Raw genomic sequence first — 24,921 nt, 5'->3', positions numbered from 1 at the left:
AATCTTGCTAAAAGCCTTGAGAAGCTACCTCAGCATCCGGAATAGCTGTAGCTTTATCCAAGGGTACTACTTGGGAAGCACTGGCCTCTTTGGCTGGTTCTTGTTGGCTGGGTGGAGGAGGATCTTGAAGTGATACTTCTGGAGTTGGATCAGTAGTTATGGAAGTCACTTCGGCTTGAGGGGAAGGTGGAACTGAGACTCAGATTGCAAGAGGGTAGAACACATTCTCTGCCTTCCTCAACTCAGATGAAGCCTCAACCCCAGCTCGGTTAAGGGCTTCATCCCAAGTTTGAGCACAGTAAATGCGGCACACCACTGGGACCTCTGCCCTAAGGGTTTCCTCGGTCTCAGCTACCCCGAGGTCGTAACCTTTCTGTTCGGTCATGTTCGTTACCTGCTTGACCTCAACCTTTGCTTTCTCGGCCTCCTCCCTGGATTTCTCAGCTTGATTCTTTAACCTTTGAGCTTCCTCCAGCTACTTTTTAAGGGCTGCCACTTGCTCCATGGCAGCCTTCAACTCATCATTTGCTTCGCGTAGGCGCTTCCTCTGATCCTTGGCTTGCCTTTGTGCACCTTCCAAGGCCGAGTCAGCGCTGCGGCGAGCTTGCTCCTCAACAGTTAATTTTCTCCTCGCTTCAGCCAGGTCGTGTTCCGATATGGTTAGAGTTTGCACGGCAAACACCCATTTTTTCCTTTCATCCTCTAACTGATTGTAGCAGTTATTGAGCATCTCATCCAGTCTAAAAGTGTTTTGGATAACCTAAAAGGAAAAGATCAACACCATAGTTGGCAAAGAGCACACATCAATAAATGATAGCTGCAAGTAAAAAGAAAAGGGGGAAGAGAGTTGACACTATATCATTCCCAAATATCTTTTGTTGTTAAGGATGAGTTCATTCTTCCTTGCATTTTTTAGTTCGGTCATATCCCTAGGAAGCAATAAAGCCTCTTCTACAGCCGAGGCTACATGGCACCCAATGCCACCATTGAAGTCCCTAATTGATGCGTCATCCCTCAAGGGCTCCCCACCATGTATAGGTGCTGGCAGCCAAGCTTGTGGTGCAGGAGGTTGAGTGTCCGACCTCTCCTGGCCCCGCTGTAAAGTATGACTGGTTTTCTGCTGCTTTACAGCTCGTTGAGCCTCTTCCTCCCGGGTCAGACGGGATTTTCCAACATCTACCACGTCCTTTCCCTTATGTTCCCTACACCTTTTCAAGTCAACAGCTTTAACTCTGACCGGCTGAGGAGGTTGGTGAAGAGCAGGAGGAGGAGACTTAGTGGGAGGAGGAGGAATCTGAGATTGTACAGATCTCCCAGTGCACTTTTCCCGGGTTGGCTTTCTATCAGCTCCATTAGACTTTTTTGGGGTTTCCTTTATATACCCATTTTGTCGGGATCGACCTCGGAATGTATAGTCTGATTAAAAACCTCGAACTCGTCCAACGAATCTGTCAAGTCTACAACTTCATCCGGATTTCTTTCTCCTTCTTCTTCCTCTCCTCTGTCTTCCTCTTCTCTAAGGATGGGTTGGGATGCAGATGCCCCTACTGAAAGATTGGCAACAAAAAGTGGCTAGGTGGAAGAAGTATCTCTATGGAGCGGGATGCCCTCTGGAATGACAAACCTCAGGTAGGCAACGCTGATACGTTGGAGCCGAGGGTCGCAAGCTCGGATTACGTACTTAGGAGCTTGGAAGGCGAATGAAAGAGGGGTGTATCCGAGAATCAAATGAGCTGCTCGGAGTTGACCGTCAGCTTCGTTCACATATATCTCGGCTCGCAACACTCTATCCAAGCTCGCTTTGTTGACTAGGCTGAGGTTGGGTTTAGTATAACGCCTATCTGCAAAGTCATTGAATTAAAGGAAAGTTTCATGAGAAACAAAGATATAGAGACACGGAACAAGCAAAGAAAAGATGTAAACTAAAACTCATGAGTCCATGGCTATACTACCACCTGGTTCTCCCTCCTCTGTTGGGCAATGCAAGCCATCGTGCCATTCCCTGGAAAAAATAAGGAAGTCCTCCTTTAAATTTTTGTTTGAAGTGGGAAGACACTGAATTATTCTTACTACAAGATACCTCGATTTGAGGTAGAATCCCTGCCCCTTCAAATTATGTAGATTGTACACCCAGTTTACATCATGATGGGTCAAGTTCAAGTTCATTCTCTAATTTAAGGCTTCTATACTTCCTAGGACCCTAAACATGTTTGGGGCACACTGTGTGGGAGATAACCTAAAAAACCTAAGATATTTTCTAGTAATAGGACCCATGGGAATGACTACCTCCCCTGTTCTCCTATTGCCAACCCATTCCCCCTGGGCAGCGTACCTCATACCCACAGTTGGTGGAATCCTATACTTGGCCCGGAAACTTCTTATACCCTCCTCGGATTTAACCAGATCTTCGAATTTACCCATTTTCCTAAAGGGTTTCGAAGAAAAATCAATAAGTTTAAGATGGAAGTTAAAAAGAGGTTTAAGAAAACTTACAGGTTTGAAAGAGGATCCTCGAACAAGAGCCTAGTATTTGTAGACGCACAGGGAAACGAAAGAAAGGGACAGGTTCAATGTATGAGCTCTAGGATTGTGTGATTGCTGAAAATAAGAGAGAGAATTGATTTGAAAAACTATTTATAGTGGTGCAGAAGTTACAAGCGGGAAAGTTCCCGCTCGAAAAACAAGAAAAGCCATCCACCGTGCGATTTACATCTTACCGTTGAATGTGGGGGACAGAGGCGTCGCCAAAATTTAATGCTGACACACTCTGGATGCCGAAGCGTCAGGAGTGTATCCAAAGCATACCAAAAGACACATAGGAGGTTAGGAATACGGAGTAAAGCCAAAGATAAAGTGGAGTAAGGACATCAAAATCATCATTTTCTACCGAGGAGTCGAAAAGTAAGATTTTGAGGGGCTATTGTCGGGGCCTATTAATTAGGAAGTATTGTTAAAAGCAATATTAACTGGGCCTATGGCCCTATCCGAGGACGTTAGACCATCCGAGGAAGCCCAAATAAGGTTATGGTGGGAATAAAGTTAAGAGAGGAATAGAAACAGTGTGAGATGGGTCCAATAAGCGTCTGAGGACAAAAATCTTCTCGGCAACGTATGTCCGAGGTAAATCTAAGCGCCATACCGTCACAAACTTATTTAAGAGTTACACCACAACTAAGGATTGGGCATTGGACCAGGGATAAGGAAAGAAAGGTAAACAAATATCTTCAAAAGCTGCTACCTCCGCATTAAATGCCTTTCAACCAACTCTCTGGCCGCATTAATGTTGAAATGATGCCTGAACAGTGATTAAGCAGCTTTACAGTTACTAGTTGATGGTTCTAGGAGGTGTTGGATGAGACAGGAAGGAGTCTCTCAAATCTAACCTACACGTGTGTGGTAAAGATGACACCAAGATTACAATATAAAACTGGAAGAATGCGCCAAAAAGAGGGATTGGATCTGATATACAATTTAGGTCTTGAAGAAAACCATATGAAACAAGGAGCTTAGTTTGTACCGAGGATAAATTTGATAATCATATCTGTGTCAAACCATTTTGAATCGTTAAGTCTGATCATCTTTCTTCTGGGATAAATCTAGTTCTTCTATCCACGCTCTACAAATTTATTGTTTGGGCCGTTAGAGTTTGAGCCCAATCCGGTTTTGGGATCAATACAATTTCAGTCCCTACATTTTCTATGTTGAGTTGTGACTATCACTAGATAATTAAATATTAATCTTAACTTTCATTATTTTTATTGGATTAACTTTAACTTACATTTTTTTTACATGATTAATTTCATCTTACATGATGCAACTTCTCGTTAGACAAGGGTTGAAAATGTATTTAGTCATTTTACTCCTTGTTTCAAATAGGATAAAGTTTTAGCTACAAACTTGGCTGTAACCAATATGGCTATAACTCCATCCAATTTCTTTTTATCGGATGTGAATTTTTGATAAATCCATTATTAGATTGCATTTTTTTTTAGTACTCTTCATACTTGCAAAATTTTCAGAAGCTCAAAGATCAATAACTATGTTATCAATCAAATATTTGAATTTCAAGTTTTTGTTATCTGAAATTATATATAAAAAATAAGTTAATGGAATATTGAATTCAAATTACACATTGCACCCTAAACCATGTAAAAAACATTAACAAAAATGTAATTTAATTGTTATTAATATTAATTTTTTTAGTGAAAGTTGTAGTCATTGACTACAACCAAGTTTGTAAGCAAAAATTTTTCTATCAAATATTGGATTTGCTTCTTCTTCTTTTTTTTCTTTTAAATCACAAATATTGGATTTGCTAATTGTTTAAAAGCCAAGGATCTGATGCTGGTATCATTCATAAATAAAGAGAATCCGAGACACAACTCAAATTCACGGCATCCAGCTTATATTGACCAAAATGAATTTTGGTACCATTCCATACTGCATGTTTTGCCACTGTGCTGGACTAAAATGGATTCGAAGCCAAATGATGCTCACGAAGATTCAACATTTTACGGTACCTCTCCTTCTCCTACTCTATTTATTTAAATTGTGGAGCTAACGACAAGATCATAGATTCGCCATTACTGTTCACAAAATCTTTTTATAAGACCAAATAGCATGTTATTATCACTATCACTCAAATCTTATTACCTAAATAAGCGTCTGGTTAAGGGGTACCCTTAGAGTATTTGTTAATAGATCAATTAAAAAAAATTTAATATCACTTTTATAGGAAATATAAAAATTTTCAAAAAAGTCAACAGTTATTTTCCTTTTAAATAAATATATAGTTTAAGATCTTAATTTATTATTTTTTTGCTGGCACGTACCGGCTTTTGTAAAGCTTTAAAAATATTTAATTAGTTATAACTATAATTGAATTTTATAAAAAAAATAAGTCAATAAAAATAGAGAAGTGTTTATGTAGGGACACGATTTTTGTTAACCCGGTCCTGGATGATCAGGCCCTGGTCCAAGAAGTCCTACACAATAAAGTTTGTAGAGTATGGGCTGATGAACTCGGTTCCAGTTGGCTCAGACGATTCATGGCATGTCCTTAGTGGATGTAGAAACGTGAGTCAAGAAAGAGGATATGAAAGTGGAAGTTTTATTCATGGACATAATTTCATACAATGACTTCTTGCTTTTCTCTCTTTCCTCCTCCCCTTTTTCCCGTCCCCTTTTTCCCGTCCCCTTTTTTTGGGGGACTCTTACATATGATATAGGCCCTCTTTTATCATCTGGGCCCTACACTTGTTGATCATTCAAACCTCCACTTGAGCACCTGTCCCATCAGACGCCCTTACCAGTTCTTTGTGCGTTGTAGTGACCAAGGTAACACTGTTCAGGGGTCCTCTCTTCATTAATGCGGCCAGGAGAGTAGTTGTGGTGCATTTAATGTGGTGGTGACAGCCTTTGCTAGGATATTTTGAGCCTTCTTTCTTTTTACGTGTTTGGAGTGAGGGCTACAGTAACTGGGATGCATCATTAATCGGGACTTTGGGAGTTTCCGAGGAGGAATTACTCCTCGGACGTGTTTTCTTCGTCCCAGTTGGCTTGGGCAGGGATAATGGGCCGCGACGTCTCCTCGGACATAATCGTCCTCGGACGGGCCTAAGGCCCAGCCAACTTGTTATTCTGGGCCGATCCCCACAATAGCCCCTCAAAACTCCGGTTTTGATCTCCCTCCGAGGAGAAAAGCGGGGTTTTGACATTTATGAAGGATGGAACGGATGAAATCTTGGTCCGCGCGCGTGGGCGGTTACTTTTGACGTGCCACAATTTACGAGGCGCGGCCATTTACTCCAGACAGCTTTATGTCTCCTTCATCCAATGGCGAGATGTGGATCTGACGGCCAACATTGCTCCTTGAATTCGTGAGCGGGAGGGATTTTTTCCCTCTCCCTCCTGCTATATAAAGCGCCTGAGAGGCTCCTTTTCTCTTTTTTATCCGCACCTCAGAACAGAGAGCTCCAGAGAACTCCAGCGTCCAGAAATCCTTGAGCACCTCCGTCCTTCAAATCTCCATAATCGTTTCTGCGAAGCGCCCTTCCCAGAAGAGGCTTTTGATCACCTCACCAGTCATTTGTGAAGATATCCGTAAGTTCCGTTCGCTTCGTCGCTTCGATTTTCTTCTCGGATTTTACTTTTCTCCTCGGTCTTTATTTCCATTCCTCCGGTTTAGCTTAGATAGGTAGATTCAAAAAACTAGTAGACACTCCGGCAACTATGGAGGCTTTTAGGGCAAAATACCGTATCCCGCCGGGGGTGGTTCTGCGATACTGTCCCCCAGAAGGAGTACTGTTAGATAGAGGCATGGGTGAAGTGGTCATTCCCATGATTGCCTTTATACAAAGGGGAATGACACTCCCCATGCATAGGATTACCCGGGACTACTTGTTCCAACATAGGTTGACGCCACACCAACATGTTCAAGGTATTAGGTTGCATAGATGTCTTGAACGAGCGAATGGGTCTGGGTCTGACCTGGCATGACGTGGTACGCATGTACGAGTGCCACTACGTCGAGAATGGAGGGTATTACCTTAAATCTCGATCCGAGGTGGTTAGGCTAATCTCCTGTCTCCCCATATCCAATAAGACTATGAAGGATGACTTCCTCATTGCCTCAGGAGAATGGAGCGATGGTCTTCATTGTCCAACTCAGGCAAGAACCCCAGGTGCAGCGCCTTTAGGCCCAATCCTTTAGGGAAGGGGCTTAGCTCCTCGGACTTACTCTCTTTTCCGCTTGTCATAAATCTTTTAGTTTAATTCTAATTTTCTTCTCGGCTGTATTGCAGATAGAGCTTTGGTTGCTCCCAGGCTAAGCCACGTGAACGTTCCGGCCCTAAATTATCTTTTAAGGTCAGAAATCTACGTCCACGAGGACGGGCAGCTGCGTGCGTGTCATTTGGTTTTGGGCTATCAACCACTAACCCGTGCTTTCCAACCCATTGGCCACGCCATTAGAGCTGGTAGCCCGCGGTTAGCTAGGATTGACATGTCCAAGCCTGGCCCGAGTAGATCTTAAGCCAATCGTGCTACCTGGAGTTCGGGATCCTCCACCGGCCGTGCAACTGCCTCCAAAAGACCTTGAAGCCGCCGTGCCAGCTGAGGAAGAGGCCGAATCATCTCGTCTTTCCCTTGAGGAGGAAATAGACAAGTTTTATTTTAAAGAGGAGTTTGACAAAGCCCCCGTAGTCGAGCTCTCGAATCCTGAAGGAGAGCAAGATCGAAATTATGTGGTTGGGGCTCCAATCATTATAACTTGCTCGGACGACTCTTCAGACGAGGAAGTAGACAATATGGCTGGTAAGGGAAAATCTTTACGAGAACTGATGTCCAACCGAGGAAAGGGTCAGTCTTCAAAGGCGCCTGCTAAGTCACAAGCCCAGGACCCTCCTCCAACCGCCCCTCAGGTTCCTTCCGACCCTGGCCTCAAGGTTAACCCTGACCTAAAAAAGAAAAGGCCGGTTGACGTTCCTGAGGAAGGTGAAGTGGCCCCCCGCCCGGCCAAGCAGCAGAAAGCCACTCGGGGGCAGAGGAGTAAAAAGGCTAACTCCACGGAGAGCAGAGATGAGGAGAATCCAGCTGAGGTACGCGTTAATCCCCGCGCATGGAGTCCGAAGATGGAGCTAGACGGGGTTGCTATCCCCTACACTGCCTCGGTTCGAGAGTACAACAGGGGCAGAGCGGGCTACATAGCTGAGGCCCTGGAGCAGCCAGTGCTCCTTCCTCGGGATATAGAGGCCTACAGGCGGTTCTCCCAGCCCGAGCTTTTTCTGTCCCTTAAGAGGGACCTTGCGATGGTAAGCCATTCTTGCACCCTTTTATTAAGCCATCAACGTTGTTGCATTCTATCCTAACTTTGGTTTTGTTTTGTTGGCAGATCACCCAACAGGTGTTTGTGGCTGAGGAGTTCTGTCGTAGCAATCGCAGCTTGGCTGAGGCTGAGGTTCAATCTCGGACTGAGGTGGAGAAGACCGTAAGGTCCCTTAAGCAAGAAATCCTTGAACTGACGGAGAAGTTCAAAGAGTCGGAAAAACAGCGCAAGAGCGCGGAGGTTGGCCTAAAGAGTGCTGAAACCCAAGCCGAGGATCAGCGCCAGAAATTGTACGTAACTGAAACCAGTCTTGCTAATGAGAAGCAGAATGTACTGGAACTTAAGGCCGCTCTGCAGAAAGCTGGGGACGAGATACGGCGGGTTAAAGAAGAGGCTCAGCTAATTCGAGAGGCTGCAGAGGCTGAAAAGAAAGCTTCTCATCAGCTCGGGATCCAAGAAACGGAGGCCAGGCTATCCGAGGAGATCCTCGAGGTGTGCAGGGATTACTGCAGCATCTCATGGGCTCACGCCCTTGATGCTGCAGGAATTCCTGCGGATTCGGCGCTAAGACTGCCTGAGAACGTCTTCTATCCTTAGGAGATCCGAGAGAATCCTGATGGCGTCCAAGCAGCTTCTGAGCAGGACTTGGTGGTGCCTGATGCCGTCCCTGTGCTTGACAAAGCGAAGGATCTTGCCATGGACTCTATCTTCGAGGCTCCTCCTCCTCAGCCAGAGCAGAAGAAGGATCCTCCTGCTAAGGCTTAGCCTTTAGGCTTTTAATTTGTGTACTTCCCCTTTTTTTTTTTTGAATGAGAGTCGTCCTGTTTTTGTGTTCTTTTGTAAGGACCTCTCTTTGAATTGACCTCGGAATATTAATATAGAATGTTCTCTTTGTTTTCTATGGATGTATGCTGGTATCATCCCTTTATTTAACGTTTGCAATAATATAAATAAATATAAACGGTCGAGATAAAAAGGGTGCCGCGCAGCGAATTTGAATAAGGGTTGCAATGATGTTAGACTGCGCGCACACCTTGAAATGATTTCCCTTAAGTAATAATTTCCCCTAAGTCTGTGATCCGAGAAGCCATGCAAGACTTAGGTTCTGTTTAAAACTTGGATAAATTGTCATAAGTAATAATTTCTCCTAAGTCTGTGGTCCGAGGAGCCATGCAGGACTTAGGTTTTATTTAAAACTATGAATAGTTGCCATAAGTAATAATTTCCCCTAAATCTGTGGTCCGAGGAGCTATGCAGGACTTAGATTCTGTTTAAAACTATGAATAGTTGCCATAAGTAATAATTTCCCCTAAGTCTGTGGTCCGAGGAGCCATGCAGGACTTAGGTTCTATTTAAAACTTGGATAAATTGTCATAAGTAATAATTTCCCCTAAGTCTGTGGTCCGAGGAGCCATGCAGGACTTAGGTTCTGTTTAAAACTATGAATAGTTGCCATAAGTAATAATTTCCCTTAATTCTGTGGTCTGAGGAGCCATGCAGGACTTAGGTTCTGTTTAAAACTATGAATAGTTACCATAAGTAATAATTTCCCCTAAGTCTGTGGTCCGAGGAGCCATGCAGGACTTAGGTTCTGTTTAAAACTTGGATAAATTGTCATAAGTAATAATTTCCCCTAAGTCTGTGGTCCGAGGAGTCATGTAGGACTTAGGTTCTGTTTAAAACTTGGAATAAATTGTCATAAGTAATAATTTCCCCTAAGTCTGTGGTCCGAGGAGCCATGCAGGACTTAGGTTCTGTTTAAAACTTTGAACAGTTGGAAATAGACCAGTGGGCACAGGATAATCACGAAACAAAATATGGGCAAAGCCATTTTCATTAATAATAGTATCTTCTTAGGTTATTTACATTCCATGGTCGAGGTACAGTTTTTTCATCCAAATCTTCTAGATAATAAGCGCCTATCCCGGCCACGGACGTGATGTGATACGGTCCTTCCCAATTGGGCCCCAGCTTGCCCCAAGAGGGGTTTTTTGCGCTGCCGAGAATCTTTCTCATTACGAGATCACCCGGACCTAAAGGTCGCAGTTTAACATTGGCATCATATCCTTGTCTTAGCTTCTGATGATAATAGGCCATATGGATCGTTGCTTTTTCCCTTCTTTCCTCAGCTAGATCTAAACTTCTTCCCAATAACTCGTCGTTACCGTTTGGGGTAAATGAGTTAGACCTCAGTGTGGGAAAGTTGTTCTCGATTGGGAGCACGGACTCAGCCCCATAAGTCATCGAAAAGGGGGTTTCACCGGTTGACCGTCGCGGCGTTGTCCGATAGGTCCATAAGACGTGTGGGAGCTCTTCTACCTATCTCCCCTTTGCCTCGTCCAGTCTTTTCTTCAGTCCATTCACTATGATCTTGTTCACGGCCTCGACCTGCCCATTTCCTTGGGGGTAAGCAGGAGTGGAGTATCGGTTAATGATCACAAACTCGCAGCAATACTCCCTAAAGTTCTTGCTGTCGAATTGGAGACCGTTGTCCGAAATGAGTGTGTGGAGTTCCGAAGCGGGTAATAATGTTCTTCCAGATGAATTTCTGGGCATCCACATCCCTAATGTTGGCCAAAGGTTCAGCCTCCACCCATTTGGTGAAGTAATCGGTTCCAACTATTATGTATCGCTTGTTCCCCGCAGCTTTGGGGAAGGGACCGACAATATCAAGACCCCATTGTGCAAACGGCCAGGGGCTAGAGAGGGGGTTGAGGACCCCTCCGGGTTGGTGGATATTTGGGGCGAATCTCTGGCACTGATCACACTTCTTGGGGTATTCTTGGGCCTCTCTTTACATGTTCGGCCACCAGTATCCTTGGGTGAGTGCCCTGTGTGCTAGCGACCTCCCTCCGATGTGACTTCCACAAATCCCCTCGTGTAACTCTTCAAGTAAAGACTCAGATTCTTCTGGATGTATGTAGAGTAGGTATGGCCCAGAATAGGAGCGCCGATATAGTTTGTGGTCCTCCGATAGCCAAAACCGAGGAGCATTCCTACGTATCTTCTCGGCCTCCAATTTTCCCTCTGGTAGGATGTCGTTTTGGAGGAAGTTTTTTATGGGATCCATCCAGTTGGGACTCTTTTTGATCTGATGGACCTGGGCCGGGTTTCTTCTAATGGGACTCGCTTGGACTAGATCTTCGACAAGGATCATTCGCGGCAGATTATGCGCCGAGGACGTGGCGAGAGTGGCCAGCGAGTCTGCATGGGTGTTTACGCTCCTGGAAATGTGTGTCAGATTGAAGGACTCAAAACTCGACTGTAGGCGTTTGATTTGTCCTAGATACTCTTGCATCCTAGCATCTCTAGCTTCCAGCTCACCCATCACTTGGCCGACGACCAATTTAGAGTCCAAGAATGCCTCTATTACCCTTCCGCCCAATCTTTGAACCATCGTCATCCCTTGAAGTAAGGCTTCATACTCGGCCTCGTTGTTCGTTGCCGAGAACCCGAGTCTTAGTGATTTTTCAATGGCAGCACCGTCCGGCGATATTAAAACTATCCCAACTCCAGATCCTCTCTGGTTGGCCGCGCCATCCACGTAGACCTTCCAATGCAAGGTCCCCCCTGCTGAAATTGTACCAACCGACTTTCCATCCATGTCTTTCTTCTCGATTATTGTTTCTATAGAGGGTTCAACAAACTCTGCGACCAAGTCTGCGAGGACCTGACCTTTGATAGAGGATCTGGGCATATATTTAATATCAAAGGCCCTCAAAAGCGCACTCCATATGGCGATCCTTCCTGTGTAGTCGACACTTCGAAGCACCGCTCAAAGGGGAAGCTGAGTTAGAACGATGACCGTATGTGCCTGAAAGTAGTGAGGGAGCTTTCGTGTGGCGTGTACTATCGCCAGAATTGCTTTTTCCAAAGGTAGGTATCGCACCTCAGCCTCATGTAATGATTTGCTCACATAGTAAACCGGTCGCTGCACCCCATTATCATCCCGTATCAGTACCAGGCTTACAGCATAGGGGGTTACAGCGACGTATGCAAACAGTACCTCGTCTGCCTCAGGGCTGGACATGATGGGTGGTTGTGATAGGTATTCCTTAAGTTGCTGGAAGGCCCGAACACAATCCTCCGACCATTCAAACCCTTTCCACTTATTTATCAAGAGGTAAAAAGGTCGACATCGATCCGCTGATCGTGATATGAACCGATTTAATGCTGCGATCATGCCAGTGAGCTTCTGCACTTCTTTCAGATTCCGAGGAGCCTGTAGGCTGTTAATTGCTTTGATTTGATCGGGACTTACTTCTATTCCCCTGTGGGTTACCATATACCCTAAGAATTTCCCAGACCCAACCCCGAATGAACATTTGGACGCATTGAGCCGCAACTTGTGCTCCCTTAAGATAGCAAAGATTATTTCAAGGTCTTTCACGTGCTCGGACACCCTTTTGCTCTTTACAACCATATCGTCTCTGTAAACCTCAATGATTTTGCCCAGCTGTGGCTCGAACATCCTGGTCATCATTCTTTGGTAGGTTGACCCTGCGTTCTTTAGTCCAAACGGCATCACCTTATAGTGATAATTTCCGATGGATGTCATGAAAACCGTTTTCTCCTGGTCTTCTAACGCAAGGGGTATCTGATGATAGCCTTGGAAGGCGTCCAGGAAACTCATTCGAAGGTGACCCACGGTTGCATCCACCAATTGGTCGATTCGTGGTAAGGGAAATGGGTCCTTTGGGCACGCCTTGTTTAGGTCCGTGAAGTCCACGCAGACTCTCCACTTTCCTGTTTTCTTCTTTACCACCACCGTGTTTGCCAACCATTCGGGGTAAAAGACCTCTTTAATAGCCCCTGCTTTTTTCAGTTTTGCCACTTCGTCTCTTACGGCACTAGCATGTTCCTTTGAGGGGCGTCGGGGTGGTTGCTTCTTCGAAATGGAAGATGGGTTAACGTTCAGGTGGTGACAAATAAGGCTGGGATCAACTCCCAGGGCGTCGTAGGTGTCCCATGCAAACACATCGACATTTCTTCTGAGAAATCTGACTAGTTCCTCTTTTTCTTGAGAAGGCAACTCGAAGCCGACCTGGAAAAATTTCTCCAGATCGTTGTTGACAGCGAATTTATCTAAACTTTCACACCTTATCTCCTCGGCTAGCCCATCGTCTTGCCCTGTTGAGGTGGCTGGTTGCTATAAGCTCTCAGGGGCCGAGGACTCGGCATGGGACCGATGTAAGATGGCGGCCACCATACACTGCTTGGCCATGGCCTAATCTCCACGAATCTCTTCTACTTGTCCTCTGGATGGGTATTTTACTTTTTGATGAAGTGTGGAGGATACGGCTTCTAGGGTGTGGATCCATAGCCTAGCAACTATCGCGGTGTAGGGTGAGTAAGCGTCGACCACGATAAAATTTACCTCTACCACCTCTGATCCAGTTTGTATGGGTAGTCTGATCTGCCCCTTTGGCGTAACAGTCTTCCCTTCAAAGCTGATAAGGGGGGAGTCATAAGCTGTCAAATCCTCCGGCTTCAGGTTCAGCCCCTTGTATAGATCAGGGTACATTATCTCTACCGCACTTCCTGGGTCTACTAACATCCTTTTCACATCGAAGCCTCCAATTCTTAACGTAACCACTAAGGCATCGTCGTGAGGTTGGATAGTTCCTCTCTTATCCTCGTCCGAGAATCCTAGTATTAAAGAGCTTCCCTTTTTTGACCTTTTGGGTTCCCTTTGCTTGTCCTCGGAAGGGAGCCGATCAACGGCCAGTACCTTGGAGAGGGGTGGTCCAGTTCTTCCTGGTGCGGCGAGGATGACATGTATCGTTCCGGTGGGGGGTCTTAATGACACATCCTTTCGAGGCTCTTGCATTGCTTGACCGGGATGGCCGCTCGAGGGGTGCAGAAGATGACGTAGCTTCCCTTCTCAGACCAACTGATCTAGGTGATTCCATAGATTCCTGCAATCCTCAGTGGTATGCCCATGGTTCTGATGATAGTGGTAGTACAGGTTCTGGTTACATTTGGAAGGGTCTCCAGCCATCTTTCCTGGCCATCTGAAATAGGGCTCGTTCCTTACTTTCTCCAGCACCTGTTGTACTAGCTCCCTAAACACGGCATTCACCGTTTGCGTATTACTCTGTCCAGCCTGTCGCGAAAAACCCCTCCTCGGCTGGTTATGGTTATACCGTTCTGACCTAAAATCGTTTGCTTTGGGGGGGATGACCTTCTCCTTTCCCCTTCCTTGCAGCTGATCTTCCTCCACCCTTTTGTACTTGTCGATCCTATCCATCAACTGATGAACGTTGGCAACTGGTTTACCAGTGAGAGATTTCCTTAAGCCATGCTCGGTGGGGAGACCGCTTTTGAATGTGCTGATAGCAACATCATCATGGTTGTCATCTAAGTCGTTATAGACCTCCCAATATCTATCCGAATATGCTTTCAGGGTCTCTCCCTCGTGCATAGATAAAGACAATAGCGAACTGAGGGTTCGAGAGACTCTGGTGTTTGTAATAAAGCAGGAGCAGAAAGCCTGAGTGAGCTGCTTGTATGAGCCTATGGAATTTGTCTTCAGGCTGTTGAACCACCTCATCGCCATTGGTCCCAAGCTGGATGGGAAGACTTTGCACATCAGGGTTTCATTTTGCGAGTAGATAGCCATTTTTTGGTTAAATTGACTCACGTGCTCTACCGGGTCTGCTCGGCCGTTATAGATGACAAATGCTGGTTGGTTGAAGCGTCGAGGTAGCTTAGCCCCTTCGATTCTATACATGAAGGGTGACCTTGAAATCTGGTCTAGCGCCCTCTTCATAGCATCGTTTCCTGAACCCTTGCTGGATGGGCTCTCACATTTCCGTATAGGGCGTGGTTCCCTTTCGTAAGAAAAGGTTTCACTTGGGGGGGTCCTTGACCTCCGTCGGTAACTCGCATCCTCCCCATTAGAGGACTCATCTGAGCTAGAGGGAGATCTTTTTCGCTGCACACGTCGTAACTTCCTTTTCATGTCATCTATCTCTCGCTGCATGGCCTGATGACTATTTCGCCTCTGGGATACGTGACTACCTATCTGAGTGTGACTCTGGCTCGTCTGGATAGTATGCACACTTCCCTCACGATTCCCTCTGCCGCATGGGTTGGCAGGGTTATTTTGCCTCTGGGGCTCAATGGGTTATGTCTGTTGGGACCTAGTTCTGCCATGCTCGACCGTTGTGCTAGCTGATACCCTAGTTCTTCCCACAGACGATGCCAATTGTAGGGACACGATTTTTGTTAACCCGGTCCTGGACGATCAGGCCCTGGTCCAAGAAGTCTCACACAATGAAGTTTGTAGAGTATGGGCTGAAGAACTCGGTTCCAGTTGGCTCAGACGATTCGTGGCATGTCTTTAGTGGATGTAGAAACGTGAGTCAAGAAAGAGGATGTGAAAGTGGAAGTTTTATTCATGGACATAATTTCATACAATGACTTCTTGCTTTTCTCTCTTTCCTCCTCCCCTTTTTCCCGTCCCCTTTTTTTGGGGGACTCTTACATATGATATAGGCCCTCTTTTATCATCTGGGCCCTACACTTGTTGATCATCCAAACCCCCACTTGAGCACCTGTCCCATCAGACGCCCTTACCAATTCTTTGTGAGTTGCAGTGACCAAGGTAACACTGTTCAGGGGTCCTTTCTTCATTAATGCGGCCAGGAGAGTAGTTGTGGTGCATTTAATGTGGTGGTGACAGCCATTGCTGGGATATTTTGAGCCTTCTTTCTTTTTACGTATTTGGAGTGAGGGCTACAGTAACTGGGATGCATCATTGATCTGGACTTTGTGAGTTTCCGAGGAGGAATTACTCCTCGAACGTGTTTTCTTCATCCCAGTTGGCTTGGACAGGGATTATGGGCCGCGACGTCTCCTCGGACGGGCCCAAGGCCCAGCCAACTTGTTATTCTGGGTCGGTCCCCACAGTTTACATTTACAATATTTTCACAACAAATCATAGGTGTTTAGTTGTTATTGGTTCAAATTTGAACCTACCACTGAGATTACCTTTTTACCCCAACAATAACAACTAGTAACAATATATCATTTATGATTTTTTGTGAAAATGTCTTAGACAGAGCATTTCTTATAAAAATAAGTTCATCCAAATACATTCTTAAAAATTATGATAATTTTCTTCTAAAAAAATTATAATTTTATTTTGAGATGTATGTCACCTGAATTTTTTGTTTAATGTTTAATTATGTGTGCGTTTGGGAATTGTTGAATTTTTTTTTTTTTTTTTTTTTGTCTCAACCTTTTAGGAAATAATTCAGCTTTTAATTTTTTTTTTTTGAAATAAACTAGTTTCTAACTTTTTGTAAAACATTTAATTTAAAAGTGGCAAAAGCTATCTTTTGATGAAGAACCATGCATATAAATTACCAAAAATAAGCAATTCGCAGACAGATATCTCATATCACACTTATATAAAAAAGATTTTTTTTTTAATTTTTTAAAAAAGACATCATTTTATTTAAGTACTTCTACATATTCTTTATCAGAAAATGGAAATGAAAAAAAATAATACGCACTCACACCATCCTAACTAAAGTAGGATAACTTAAAATATATATATATATATATATATATATTTATATATATACATATATTTTATATATAAAAGGATAAATTTTGTTTTTTGGAGAATTTATTTTTTGTGGGGTGGGGGGGAGAAGATTATAAAAGGACTAGTCACTAATCCGTGCATTGCACGGGCTGGTTGTGAAAATATATATTTATAGATAATTGATGGTTAATAAGTATGAATAAATAAAAAATGAAATTGGACTATTTGTAAAAAATTAGCTTGCCTAATTTAGTTAGAATTTTTTTACATAACCTCAATCCTAATTTGTTCAAAATTTATTTAGTTTTGGATCCCTTTGTTAAATTCTAAATTGTTATAATTAACATAGTTGAAGACTATATGGTACAAAAATGGTGTGAAAAGTTAAACCTTATTAAGTTAGAAAATGCAAGTCTGTCAGCATAGGTTGTTCCTACAATCTTGGTTAACTTCTTCCATTGCAAACCTGTTCAATCCTTTTGCAACCACTGACAAACAAAATTAGTCTAAATCCAAGGTCTCTAGCTTTTATTGCAACCTCCACAATTGCATCCTAAACTGCTGTTGGGTAAGATGTTGACAAACTGCTAGGCTCCCCCACTAATATTAGATCTCTCTTCAAGTCCTTTGCTTCATATGCATAGCCACTCTGTTTCAATTTCCTTTTCCTTCAACAAACTACTTTGATAATGAGTTGCCAATCCCTATTGGAGACATCTTTATGAGTTGGTAAGTTGTAATCTTGATATTAGGATTGTCCATTTCTAAAGGCCTCCTGGTACCTGCATAAAAGAGGTTTGGTAGTGAGTGAGAACAACATTTATCAGATTTGGGGTCTTCCCATCATGAACCACTTGCTTTCTATGGTTCCATAAGGACCATATAATGGTAAAAAGAGATTGAAGATATAGGTCCTTTTCCTGATTGACTATATGTAACTATAAAAAGTAAAATTTTAACATATAGATTAGAATAATAATGTAGAAAAGTAGCATTTCAAATGGTTATCTGTAGGAAATCCCAAGGAATGCAAATTAAATCACAATTAGCAACTTGCCCCATCGTCACTAAGGGATGCAAATTTGGAGAAGATTGTTTTTTGTTAAAACTTTGAAAATAGCTTACATTGATAATATGGGACAGAAATAATTCAATAACCTACAACAGAACATTAATTATTCAATAATTGAAAATATACTTGCGTTTGGTTTATAGTAAAAATAAAAAATAATAATAATAAAAAGAAGGAAAAGAAGAACAATTATGAAAAAATTTCAATTTATAATTAACAATACTACTTTGGAAATGAACTCATTATCTCAAGTCTCAAGCAAAGAAAAAAAAAATGAAACATAGAAACTCATATGGTCTTTATAGATTTAATACTTCAGTTTAGCACATAACATATGCAACAATGATAATTGACAATTATTAGTGGTATACTTAGGCTTCCCAATCATTAGTGGTATACTTTTTCCTTATTCCCATATCTACATCAGATTGGCTGAAATCACAAACATGAATTTTACTTGATGCAAATGTGCTGCAAAAAATATTAATAAATACAAAAAAAAAAAAAAAAACTTTTGAGACACTGAACCATGATCACAAAGTATTGGGACTGGACCATGATTTCTCTCTAGGACAACAAATTCATAGGAGTCACATAAGAGGAAATCAAAATTGAACATGGTGGCTCAGCATTTAAGAGAACCTGTATAAGAGATGTTAGCAAATTAATTTTTACTAAATTGGAATTGAAAATTACAGGAGAAACATTAGTATATACATAAAGTACAATATTGCAAATAGAACTCAATTTAGAAATTGCTTTTGGCTCAAGTGACAATTTGCCAAAAAGAATAACTTGCCTTGATTCACTCTATTAGCCATATCTTCAGTTGAGTAACTTACTACATATCCTTGTCTTTCTCTATTAATCTTTTTATGTGACTAAGCATTTGTAGCAATTGCAATACCTCAAATTCAAAATATATATGATAAATCATTGTTAGATACTTCTGCAACCTAAAACCATGTTATCACCCAACTAAGCTAATATTCTAAATCCATCATTAATAGAATTAATGATTGGTCAGCCAATTGCAAAGGGGGAGGTTTCTCAACAAACAAACAAAAACCTGCAAAGAAGGAGAGATTATTATCAGAAGCAAATACATGTTGGCCCAATTTCTAAAATGGGATGCTCAATTTATTCGTAATCTTCATCTCAATTGAACATAGTTCATAATTTTCTCAAACACCTGAAAAATTTATTGATTTGTAAACACAAATTGACTAATGGAATTGTAATGATTCATTTATAATTATTTTCAGCCTCCTTGAAGCTTCCAATATACATAATACATCCTCTATGGAAAAATCCACTTACTAATATATTCTCATTAATCTGTCAATATGATTATCTTCTCAAAAATTTAAAATATACACCCAAAGAAGTCATACCTCGAAAATGTACTTTTCTGAACCTTCAATCCAAGTGACACAAATGCATCAACAATTATTTAAGATTTAATCCAATAATTAGCATGCATTCATATATATGAAAGATATGAATCAGTGCTTTATTGAAATAGCAAACTATCAATATCATATCCAATATTGTTTATTTGTAAGAAAGAAAACGATTTAATAACAAAATAAATAAACAGTAAAATTGGTATCTGGGATGGGAGAGTAAGAATTTCTATTAGACTCAGAATGTGCAATAGTGTAAGTGTCCAATCATATTATACTTAAATGTAAAAATTGCCTACTCACTATCCCTTTATATGAGGAGGAAGAGCCCATTGTCAGAAGAGTGGAAGGTACTAAAGAAGTAGACATCTATCTCAATTTGATAGGAAAACACAAACCTAAGATTCACCTTTCAATCAAAAATATGAATATAAACAAAATATATAAATATATGTATACTGGAGTTCATCTAACCACTGGTTGACATGGTCATACTATCTATTTCCCTGTATATTTTTTTTTCCTGGAACCTAAGCCACTGCGTTGGCTTGGATCATTCCCATGTTATACTTTTCAAACTTTCTTTTTGATAGTAATACAATTTCTGCCTTTTCAATCAAATAATAATAATAAAAATAAAAAGAAACTGAATTTAACTCCCAACTATAAAAACAAATTAAAATAGAGACTCACTTAAATAGCAAGTTCCGTACAATTACACACTATATGAATTTATTTCTATTTTTTTCTAAGAGAATCCACATTGGTTCTTCCATTGACATTATTTAGAAACACCCTACCCTGTGGTCAAGTTTGAGACTTCCCCTAAAGTATTTCAAATTATTATCATTCTTCAACATTTTAGCAAATAATTTTTTGAATCAAATTATAAGTTAGTATTTTTTTTAAGTAAATAATTTTATTAGAAAAGGAAAAGAGAGGAAAAATTAAAAGATGTATACACTCCCATTTCAAAGAATACAAATCAAAGGGAAATAGAGTTTTCTTTTCTTTTTTTTTTGGGGGGGGGGTGTGGGGGAGAGATAATGCAAAGGGAAATAGAGTTGGCTCACTACCCCTTGGCTACTCTATGGTGATGAAAACATCATAAAACTTCATACCTAGAGCTTGAGCTCTAACATTAAAAAACTTGAGCATTCTGGCATAACTTCTACTTCTAAAAACTTAAATACTATTGGTGGTAGAGTAAAATAAAAATTTCAGCTTACAGAAATTTACAAATGATGTGAACTTTACATTAGAATCTCTATTTTCCCCCAAAAAAAATACATCTTTTCTAAGCACAACTCATTTTGGCATAAAAGTAAACCACAATCAAGTGAACAAATCAGAAGTTCTCAAAGCTTTAAATTAAGGCAGTTAAAAACTAAAAACAGAGTTCAAAAAATATCAAATCATTTCATTAAGCAAAACATTGAAGCCAACCACACAAATACAAAAACCTAGTCACAGAATACAAAACCGACAGAACAATATGAAACATGCAGCATTAATTTCAGCGAAGCTTAAATACATACATAGTATGTACACATATACATAAAAACAGAACATAGATATACATACAAATCAAATGGATTCAAAAGCAAAATCAACACAACAGATCAAATGAGTAGTTAAGACCAAACGGTTCATCAAAAAAAATCCAACAAAAAAAAAATGATCAAATCAGAATCAAGCAGATCAGTAACCGAACAAAATTTACAAAACCCTAGTTAAATTTCTAGTCCACTGAAAATCCATAGAGATTTTACTCAAATCAACAAATACTTTTACAGATCTGAACACACACACACACACAGTCGAAGTACTCAGCATTAATCGATTGCTAATTAATCGAATCGAACCCTAGGTTTGATAAAGAAAAAAAAATCAACTTTATGCGATTTTGATCGAAAATCTCAAAAAATAAGAAATAGAAGAAGAAGAAAACGAACCCTAATTTTCTGAAACAAAGTTCTAATTCAACCATCTAATGCAATTTGTATATTTTTTAATGAAAAAAAGCAGAAAATTTCAGATCCAATGTGAAATCATATAGATTACCTAAAAATACGCTGAAATCGGCGAAGAGCGAGCAAAGCAAGAGCGAATGTGTGAATGAGGATGGCTTGTAAGGGAAAGGTTTGAGGAATAAAGAGAGAAAGCGGAAACGGCAGGACCCAAGACAAAGCGGAGAGAGAGAGAGGTCAAGTTAGGGTTTTGGGTTTTAAGAATGCGTATAGGTTAGAGTCAGTCGCATAAAAGACTGAAAAAAAAATTGAAATTTAAAAAATAGAATAAATAAATAAATGAATGCTGACATGGAAAACTATGAGAATTTCAGAAGTTTTGGTTATATATATATATATATATATAGATTACTTAAAATATTGAATCGGTTTGCATTTAGGGAAAAAAGAAATCGTCAAAATGGAAAACATACTACATAAGGGCAATTATGACTATAAAAAATTTAAAAAAAACAAAACAAAACAAAACAAAACAAAAAAAAAAAGTGAAATTAAGAAAGGAATAATAAAGAAATTTTCGACTATGCCAGCACTATGGTTTTTTTGGTTATAAGTTTTTTTTTTTTTTTTTTTAAAGATAATTTCAACCTGTAATGTCAACTCTTGAGTATTACTGGCATCAAATTAATTATCAAATTGTTTAACTTTTTTTCTTTTTTATATTCGAATAATTTGTGTTTTACAAGTAATTTATTTGGTTTATTTTTTTTTTTTTTTTTTTTTTACATCTAAACAATTTGTTTGGTTTATTTATTTATTTACTTATATTTTTAACTAACAACATGATTGTAGAATATTAGACATATTATTGAGCATGATGTTGAGCTACTGAAACTGAGTAGTTTCAAAAGTTTTGTTTGTGTTTGTGCTTTTCTAATTTTTTTTACTCGGTACTAGTTTTTAGTTACAAGAATATTGGATATATAACAACATACTAGATCTGAATTTTGTTTGATTTATAGAAAATGGGAAAGCCAACTTCAATATTTGAGTTTTTCAACCATGAATATTGTTAAAACTAGTCTTTGTGGTTAAATGAAAGACCATTTTTTTAATGAATTCCTTAACTTTTATTCATACTTTGACCTCCCAAAAGACGAAATCTTATTGTTATCAAGAAATTGTCACAATTTTGTGTTAAGTGATGTTATATGTATTACAAATTTTACTAAATAATCTTTACCAGCTGATTTATTATCGATCACGAAAAAATAATTCAAATATTTATTCATTATGCTGCTGAAGTGATACAATTACAATTAAAATTGGTAATAACTAATATATATAAATATATATATATATATATATTTTTTTTTGTTCCAGTTTTGATGAGGGGTGGTAAGGGTTCAAATTAAAGACATTAGATATTAAAAAGAAGCCATTATCGTTAGGCTACCACTTGAGCCTTATTTTATAATTATATATTTTGACAAAGATAAAGTTTAATTACAAACTTAATTCTAGCCAATAGCTTCAACTGCAATTAATATCTTTTTATTAGATGTGAATTCTAACAAATTCACCATTGGATAATATTTTCTTCTTATATCCCTCGTACTTGCAAAATTTTCAAAAAATCAAAGATTAATAACTATGTTATCAATCAAATATTTAAATTTTAAGTTTTTGTTGTCTATAATTATATATAAAAGCGAAGTTTATGGATCACATAGTATATAACATTTAATTGAGACAAAATTTGATATGTATGTTAAGAACACAAAGAACATACAATCAAATTATTAGATTTTCAAAATATGTAACCATGTTAATTTTTTAATGAAAATTTGTACTCATTGTTTGTTTCAAAACAACCAGCGACCTATTATTGTAGGGAAACTGGAAACGCAATTGAATTGGCTGGTGGAATACGAAAACGATTTCAATTTCTAGGAGATGCAGCACTATAAGATAGTGCAAATCTGATATGTCATATGTGCGGTACAAATGAAAAGCACAATGATAAACAACTCAGAAAAAATAAAAGTGTGGTAAAGAGAGATTATTGAATTGCACCAAATAACAATACACGAAAAGGAATGGAAGCTATTGGAGTATTTGAATTATAAAAGTTTAGCCAAATTTTAGCTATCACGTCCAACATATAATAGTCATTGAATTGCACCAAACGACATGCCCTAAAAAGTAAAAACTAAGATATGAAGCTATTGGAGTATTTGTTCAATTAAGCAAACTAAAATTTTAGCTAAATTGTCACTTTTCTATTTTAGCTATTACATCAAAAACGCTTTAGTAAGAGCATTTTGCAATGAAATCAGATAAGGTTTTTTTTTTTTTTTTTAATTTTAATTTAGGAAAATGAACTCAGATAAGTTCTAGTTAAATTTTTGGCTAAAAACCCCTTTTCCTAATTTAAATCCTGTTTTAAAATTTAAATACACCCAACCTTTGTCAATAATACAACCCAAACCAGCCAAAAAATTAAAATTAAAATCAAACAGATCTCATGAGAAAAACGAAACCCAACTGTGGCGATATGCATGAAACTGTGAATGTGGCGATGGAGGGAGGGACAGGGAGAAGGTGGCGGCAACGCGAGTACTATAAAAAATTGCTGAGAAAGGATTTAGATTTGCTACAGTACTCAAAAATGGTGTTGGGTTACTGTAGCAAATCAAAATTTTTCTAGGGCACAAGTTAGCTTGTTGGAGACGAAAAGGGACTTTTCCTCACCCAAATTTGAAAGATAAACGAATTGTTAAACTCAATGCGAATGCTCTAAATTCTCAATTTTTTCTTTGTTTCATTGAAATATTATATCTTTACTCTTTTCTATCAATACCCAAATTACATATCACAATCCACAAAAATCTATCCCCAAATCACTTTCTATACACACATAGACGCAACTTCCTCTTACACATACAATCTCCGTAGGCACAACTTCAAACCCCCACCAATTTCACCAAAGCTAACCTCAGCCACTAAATTCATCCCTTGCTCAACAAAGTTAACCAGAAGGATAGTAATTTTGTCATTAATTAATTTAGAATTATTTGGCTTAAAAAAAAAAAAAAGTAAATTATAGACTTATCTAAATCTAACCACATTCCAATTATACCCTTGGCACCATCTATAATATAATTCAGGGAGATACAATCATCGTTAACAAAGAGTGAATCTAAAATTTTCTCAAAAAAAAAAAAAAAAAGAGCGAATCCAATATTTAAAAATTATTTTGTATAATTATATGTTTCTCTCACATAAATATGAATTTCATATATGAGGACTACAACATTTTCTTCTCACATTATCTGAGAAGAAGATGTAATCTATTAGATATACTCATAATTTTACTAAATGCTATCTTTGAATAAAAAGAATTTAATACTTTTACAGTTTACTCGGTCAATCACCTAAAAAAATTTAGTCAAACCAATCAAATGACAATTTTGTTGATATTTTTATCATAATATTCATGGTTCAAATATCCTCCATTTAAAAAAAAAATTATATATATATATATATATATAAAAAGGGGTCAAATTACAAGTTTTTTTTTTTTTTTTTTTTTGAGAATGAAATTACAATTTAGAATGAATGCTCAAAAACTTAGAAATATATATATATTATCAGCCGCTATCAACTATAGTATAAACTTATTTTCTACTATATCTTGGTGGAAAAAAGAAGTGGCATGTATATATTGGTCTCCTCAAATCATTTTAACTGCTAATTGGAATAGCGCTAAGACGCTAATGGCTTATGGTATCATTCAAACAATGTGACATTAATTTAAGACAACACTGACCTTTATGAGTAAGAAAGAGTAAGGCAAAAAAAAAAATTAATAATAATAATAATAATAATAATACTTAAAAAAGAAAAAGAAAAGGTACGCCAAGAAATGGGTTTTGAGTAATGCACACGAGTCCTCTACCACCATTAATTCTCACACCTCTTTTTAAGCACTTTTGAGACAAAAAGACAAAATCTTGTCATCCCTTGATCTTGATCAATTTGGAACGTCTGATTTTATTTTTGGGAAAGCCTATAATAACGAGTTGCAG

This window comes from Quercus lobata, chromosome 12, assembly GCF_001633185.2.
Source record: "Quercus lobata isolate SW786 chromosome 12, ValleyOak3.0 Primary Assembly, whole genome shotgun sequence".
Lineage (NCBI taxonomy): Eukaryota > Viridiplantae > Streptophyta > Magnoliopsida > Fagales > Fagaceae > Quercus > Quercus lobata.
The sequence above is the reverse complement of the archived record's forward strand: the minus strand, read 5'-3'. Positions refer to the sequence as shown.